General features: G+C 34.8%; 1 protein-coding gene across 6 annotated transcripts in view; it reads left to right on the plus strand.

Annotated features, from left to right (window-relative positions):
* Positions 1-7,500, plus strand: part of LOC135205591 (tyramine receptor 1-like) — a 294,701-nt gene that overhangs the window by 249,159 nt on the left and 38,042 nt on the right. For all 6 annotated transcript variants that reach the window (XM_064236355.1, XM_064236356.1, XM_064236359.1 and 3 more), the window contains one exon: positions 657-892. The gene's annotated coding sequence lies outside the window, so the exon portion shown is untranslated. The remainder of the gene's footprint in view (positions 1-656; positions 893-7,500) is intronic.

Consider the following 7,500-nt stretch of genomic DNA (forward strand, 5'->3'; position numbering starts at 1 on the left):
ATATATATTTATATATACACTATCTATATAGATATATATATAGATAGATAGAAAATAATTTTAAAAAAAAAAAAAAAAAAATTTTTTAAATAATAAATCTCTATATAGATATATAGATAATTATAATATATCTATTATATCTATAGCCAGATATTTTCGCCTTTCAGTTTCTAGTCGCCTTCTGTGTTCTTATTACTGAGATATTCATACCCAGATTCTCCGTTTTGCCCTCTCTGACTTTTTTTACGGCCAGAGCTCACTTTACAGGATTTAATGTGTGAGTGCGCGTGAGCTAGAGTAATTCTCGTGTAATAATCTGTTAGCTGTGTGTTACATGGAATAATAATTTAGAAGTATCTTTATGGATTTCCATATCAAATGAGAAAGATGTCATGTGTCTGACATGTGTGGGTACAATGACTATTCAAAGATGAAACAAGCTTTCTTCACAAAGAGTGTATTACCCTATTTACATGATGAATTGTTTCCGACTGAATATTGGAAGTATGCCTTTTCTCAATTCTATTTACGTAATTATACTTATTTTATATATGGTATGAATGATAATGATGAATAATCCAGATCTATAATGTTTTTATCTGTATGATATATTTTTAATAATACAGAGTGAATTCCATAATTTCTTATTATTACAGATGATGGAGAAAACCCGGTCACTGACCGATCTAGTGAATCTCTGTGTTTACGATCAGCAGCTGAGCTGCAAGAAAGAAGAGAAACCTGAGGTACAAAACGTTCCCGCAAGTCAGTCTCCCAGTGCACAATGAGCTGATGTGCGGATAGACAACTAGGAGCTGTAGGTTCTCAAACGACAGATAGAATCCATAGAAGGAATGGAGTTACTACGATTGTCTTTCTCTCTCTACCCGTGGTAAGCTACATATGTGCATTATAGTTAACGAGGGACAATAGTGACGGGATAATTCCAGATATCATAGACATTTAGTTTTATGTCTGCTTTGAATTCTTTATTAAAAATTCCCTTTTTTCAAGCTATTAGAGAACAAATGGAAAATATTGACGTACCGATCAGCATTTAATTTTAAAAAAATTACTACTACCTACATATAATCCCTGTGAATGATAATGGTAATCTGCGTCTGTTGAGGATTATTCTCTTATTGTATCAATAGGGAAATATGGAACATCGGAAGTTATGTACCTTACCCTAGGCCTAGACACATTCTTGCTTAAAGATAAGATAATTAAAATAAATGTTGAACATGAGCTTGATCATGGCGCTTATATTAACAAAACGTAAGCAAGTTGAAAAGAAAAACAGTTCATTTAACTAAAATTGCTATGAGATAAATTGGGAGAGTATTAAAACTAATTAGAAATAAACAAATCGTATGTATATTGGTCGATAAGTTTTGCAATATTTTTATTTTTTTCGCACAGCTAACTGCAGCTGAGTCATACTGAAAAGCGTCTTGTTAGAACAACAGTATTTCCCCTACAACCCGCCCGCTACAAAAAATTTGATTAGATGAAATTCAATATAAAAAGTCCAATGTTGCTTTCCTAGATCAACATATGTTATGACATTGAAGAAGAAGAAGGGTATTGGGATTCCAAAAGGCTTTTAAAAGGTTTATTGCTGTAGACTAGTGACGGCAGAACAAACGAGCACATGCTATGCACAATAGGGCACAGGGAAAATTGCGTGAGCAGCCTGCTTGCTAAGCTGTAGGAAGACTTGAAAAGTGTTTCGAGTAGAATTCCTCAACATAACAGAGACTTGACAATAAACAGTTTAGAAACATTAGAAAATGCAATATGCTGTGAAATGTATTTGAAAGAATGCATGCTGGGAACTATGTAAAGCATGCAATTATAAACATGTAAACAGAAATGTTGCCAGTTATAGTCTGAAACAGTCGTATGATTTAAGCCACATACTCAAGCAAGCTTCTTTGCAATTTAGATTATAAAGGCTTAAGAAAGATGGTACTGAATTTGATAAAAGGCTGTCTCTCTAGTCCGCTTATAACCACATTCAAAATAAAGCACACTTTCATGTGTATAATAAGCTAATTATCTCGATCAATTGGAGAGATAAATCATAACTACAGGGGAACTATTATTCCTTTATGATTATGTAACAGTGTGAGATTTTCATGACAGAAAATGTCCCTCCCTAGTCTGAGTTCCAAAATAAGTTAATAAAATATGAAATTTGACAAGATTATAATCATATTAAGGTGGTATTGGAAGTTTTTTTATTGTAAACACCTGCTGGTTAACATTTTTGTATATTTATTTTTAGACGCCCGCATGTTATCTAACATTTAGTTTTCATGGATAGAATCTTTATACTTCCAGCTCGGTAAAGTCTATATTTTTCCCACCTCCAACTCTCTCTGTGAATGAATTTTAACTTCCGGTTATTGTTGATGGATAATCTATCACTTTAAAAGAAGAATTTCGCTGTGGCTATTATAATTTCAGCTGAGAGTTTGGAAGATATGTTGACAGAGAAAATGCAGTTGAAAGAATTCCTAATAGACATGGAAATCAAATTACAAAATCAGATCGATTACAACTCATTAAAGGTTCTGGGAGAAGGAAGCTAATTGGAAAGAAATCTAAAAGGAAGAGGAAAATCGTCGTATACATAAAAACGTTATATACAGCCTCATATAAACTGTGAGGTAGGACGTCACATGGTTTGTATCTTTCTTCCCCAATTCCCGTTCTAGCTGTTAGAGCGTTAAAGCTGTGGTTCAAATGCAATCAAATGCTTCAGACACTTGAAATTAAATTTAGGATATTATAAGGCAGGAAGAACTATTCACAATTTTAATTTCGTAGTGAGGATATAATACTACATGGCGGGTAATACTGAATTGTAATCAAATGCTAATAGAAATGGGATTACAGAAAAGCTCAATTAATTCAAATAAAAGAATTGTTTGTTAAATTTACAGAAATGGGGGCCAACATATCTGTTGCGTAAAACATATGGCTCAAGTATTACATTATTCATATCTACTTCTATTTTTACAGATGAAAATGTTGTATTCATGCCCTTTATGTTATTACCGGGTGTAGGTAAAAATGTTGGTCAATACAAACCAAGTTCACTAAAGATCTTAGGAAAATGCTATTTTTTGCATAATAATTATTGTAATGAACATGAAATAACGCAAAGCACACAAGTAACAATGGTCAAAAGGAGAGAGATGACGAGCAGCTAATGATAATGGTTGACATAGATTTGGTCGACCTCAGAATTAGGTAAATAACACATGGATAATTAATACAGAAAATAAGAAACAAGGTTTAAGTGATTTACCCATGCTGGTAGCAAAGTTGTGAATAAAGCGAGTCATTCCTCAATTTAATATCATGTCCACTTTGAATGAATCTTTATCATCAAACCTGTACAGTACATAGTGAATAAATAGGTACTGTATGATAGCGAAAAAACTTTGCACGTACATTCCGGACAAAATGAAGTTCACATTCATTGATATGCAAATTACCTCTGGTGATTATGGCAGAAACTTACTTCTCTCACTGTGACATGAATAATACTTGTCTACTGGTCTACATCATGAGAATATGATTAATTTAGGATATTATAAGGCAGGAAGAACTATTCACAATTTTAATTTCGTAGTGAGGATATAATACTACATGCTGCTATGTCACATTTTTGGCTGTCGTATAAAATTCATATAGATTTTTCCCAGTCTGGCTTTTTTTTAATGATTACGACCGGTTATCTACAAAAATCGTGTTTGGCATTTTTTTTTTGGAAGCCCTCTTATATTAATGGCAGCCATCTTGAAGTTTTGGCATAAAATATGGATATTTTGCCCATCTGTGCTAATTCCAAACCCTCTATACACTATATTTTGTTCAATTATTAACACAAATGATGTCTAAGATGTTTGTATCATGATATAAAGTCATGGCGTTCAGTATTCTGAATGACAGGACATATACAAACCTCTAAATCCAAGATAGCGGCTTATTTTACGAGAATTTGTTCATGCCGAGGCCACGAACAAAACAGACATTAGCCAATCAATGTTTTGCACTGAGTCCGTCAAGCAGTCCTGGTGCTGTGGCAGCTCAAACTCCATGTAATGGGTTCTCATTGTTGGCTTTGGAGTACATGTTATGCTGCAAGGGCTCAAGGCCACTTAAGTCTTTAGTACATCTTTAAAGTTTACTAGAGACGCCATGAGGTTTCAAATGCAAAGGCTTTGAGATTTTGGCAGCTTCACCATTGTCCATGTTAGTTTGATAAACAGATGAAGCAAGCGCATGAAACGAATCCTTTCTATCTGTAGTATCTACTTGTGTGTCGATGTTGTCTATTGATGCTCTGAGTGGCTGCCTACCAAAAAGATTAGGGGGTACATACACACTTTGGTTGTCTGCCATGTTTTCTTTGACAGCTGACCAATGCATTCTATAGCATGATAATTTGATACTCCAGCTCCAATATTTGACAATATGTCTATCATTTTCTTACTTATTTTGGCATGATAGAAGTCAAGTGATAGCCCTAAAGTGAGGCAAGTCTCTTTTCTGCTAGAAATGAGCTTACACAAGACTTGGGTTAGTGCTTGATCTGCCTATTAGTTATGTGGTTATGAATTATCATTTGAGCCAAGTTTGTGCATCGAGAATGTACTTCTTGACTTTGAACTTCTGAAACGAACTGCTGTGTCATCCTGAACGATCCATTTCAACAGCCAGATCAGCTCATTTGGGAGAAAATTTTCTTGGTTCCTGATTGAGCCCTCAAACTCCCACGGCTTGAACTGGTCAATAGCTGTGCGGGCTATTTTTGTACATTTGAGTATTGTAGTTATCTCTTCTTTGTCATTCAAAGTTGAAGTTTGCAGTATTGTGGTGTCAGCAACGGAAGACTGTATCAAATCTGATTTTGCTGGATTGGTAGAACTTGTGAAGGCAACATTGTCAACATGCTGACGGATCTTTTCCTTCATGCACTGACGAGAAACTGTATGTGGAAGATTAAGTTGATGCATGATTTGTTGATAGTCATTCTGTGCTTCACTGACTGGAATAAATACTCCAGAAGATGCTCGGTCCTACAGCTGACTGAAAAAATGTACCTTTGCAGCAATAAACTTTCTGTCACCATCTATATCTGGAATTTCAACAGGAAATTCCAGTGTTGTTTCCTGCTTTCTGCTAGTTGTTAGCTTTTGCCATTCCATGGTCATACATGACTTATGATACAGTAAGTCTCTTGACAAAGCATCTTTCTCATTCAGCAGTCCCGAATAGTTTATTTTCCAGGTTGCAATGTCACTTTCTTTTACCACAGCTGCTATTTGCTCCCCAGTGTTTTCGGTTTGGTACATATGAGTCTTTCTGGCTGTCGTTCTTTAACAGAAAAAAAACAGTTCTTTTCGTACCTTTGGAATGAACGACCGTGTTGCTTTCTGTTGTTACCTGAATGTGACATAGATAGAACACTTGGTCTGCCAATTCTAGGTGGCCGACGTTTTCGTCTGATTAGTAGTGTGGTATCACCTCGAGGGCTTTGCTGTGGCGGGTCTTGGCTAGCTGTATGTCTGTTTTGTTCGTGGCCTCAGCATAGTATTTTTGGTGCAACACTGCGCCGTCAGTTTGAAGATCTTACGGCTCCAGTTTAACCAGACTTTGTGCCATAGATATGTATTTTTGTTCTCCATAGCCTGACCTATCTCGACACACTCCAGGAAACGAATATAGCTGTCTGGCTTTGGTGTGCTCACTGATTCCTTTGTATTTTCTTGACATACGATGCACTGTCTATAGTTATTTTCTATCTTGCGTCACTTTGTTTCCATGTTATGTGAACAAAGATAAAACAATAGAAAAAAGATAAAAAGCAAATGAACAAATTCTCATAGAATTAGCCGCTATCTTGGATTTAGAGGTTTGTATAAGTCCTCTCATTCAAAATATTGAATGCCATAACTTTATTTCATGTTGCAAACATCTTAATCATCATTTGTGTTAATAAATAGTGTATAAAGGGCTTAGAATTTGCACAGATGGGCAAAATATCCATATTTTATGCCGAAAAATCAAGATGGGTGCCATTAATCCAAGATGGCTTACAAAACAAATGCCAAACACGATTTTTGTAGATAATGGGTCATAATCATTCAAAAAAAAAACACACAGTGGCAAAAATGTATATAAAATTTCCACGACATCACATGACACCATACACTATAAGAGACTTTACTTATAGAAACGTCAGCCAGGAAGCGAATGGTACAATTATCCTCGCCGTTAAACTTAACTTACTTCGTGTTTTTATTCACTTTACAATAATGGAATTGTCTATTATGATGTTAGAGGCTGAAATAGATGCGGACTTGAGAATTAAAGTTCGTTTTAAGGGGTATATAAGGGAATTTCATATGCTGTTCTGGATTCTCGTTTTCAGAAAATAGGATGTAACATAGGTAAGTGGATATGTTTTATATAGAAAAGACCATCAAGGGATATAATTTTTTATAGCTATAGCATCAACACGCACATGAATAGACTCATCATATAGTTACTATAGTAGATCCATGGGGATGTTCTTCATCCATAGTATTAGTCATTATAAAATAAAGACTTAAATAAGAATTCAAAGACAATTCGCAGCAAGTACGAACTACGGAAGGGTTGCTCGATATTAGTACTGTTATTTAAAGCATAGATAATACTCTGAATGGAAATTTAACAAGAAGATACCACACATATATAGAATGTTTACAGTTTACAAATTTTGTCTAATCACAAATAAGACAACAAAGGGACATGCTTTTGCGCGTTTGTAAAACCGAAGAAAACACAGTCCGCATTAACAGGTGAAGTATAATTAAGGATACACAGTGATGTTGGTCCTACGATCGTCATTGTAAATTTAGTGTTATTTGACTAGCAGGTAGGAAGCAGTCTTCTTCATTAATATTATTATTACCTGTTAATATTTCATTGCACGTTACTGTTGTCCACTGCAGCATGATGACAGTACCTAATACACACATATTCCTTTTTATAGTGCTAACGCCATTAAAAGAACGGGAAAATTATTAAGACCTCCCTTGAAATTCATAAATTATTTACAATATATAAGCCGTAGATGAAACTATTTATGGAGAGACAAAAGAATATATATATATATTATTTTGTGTATACCCAATATGTTAGCATGTATCTTGGTCATTCTTATGCATGGATATGGCAGTGAACAAGAGTTTATTCCTTATTATGGAAATTATCATATGTAACATGAATTATTTAGACTATAGCCAAAAAGACGGATGACGGATGCATATTTTTTTTTCTTTTCCTGAGAGCAAATCGTGTTATTCATACTAAATGCTGGAGGAAAAGCTATGACCGGTCAGGCATGTTACCGCTAACTTGAAGTTGGAAGGATGTTGGAAATTGGAGGAGGTGGTCGCTGGAAGCGATTTGAGTGGAAATTATTCGGTATCTACA

Source organism: Macrobrachium nipponense, chromosome 24 (assembly GCF_015104395.2).
Source record: "Macrobrachium nipponense isolate FS-2020 chromosome 24, ASM1510439v2, whole genome shotgun sequence".
Classification (NCBI taxonomy): Eukaryota; Metazoa; Arthropoda; class Malacostraca; order Decapoda; family Palaemonidae; genus Macrobrachium; species Macrobrachium nipponense.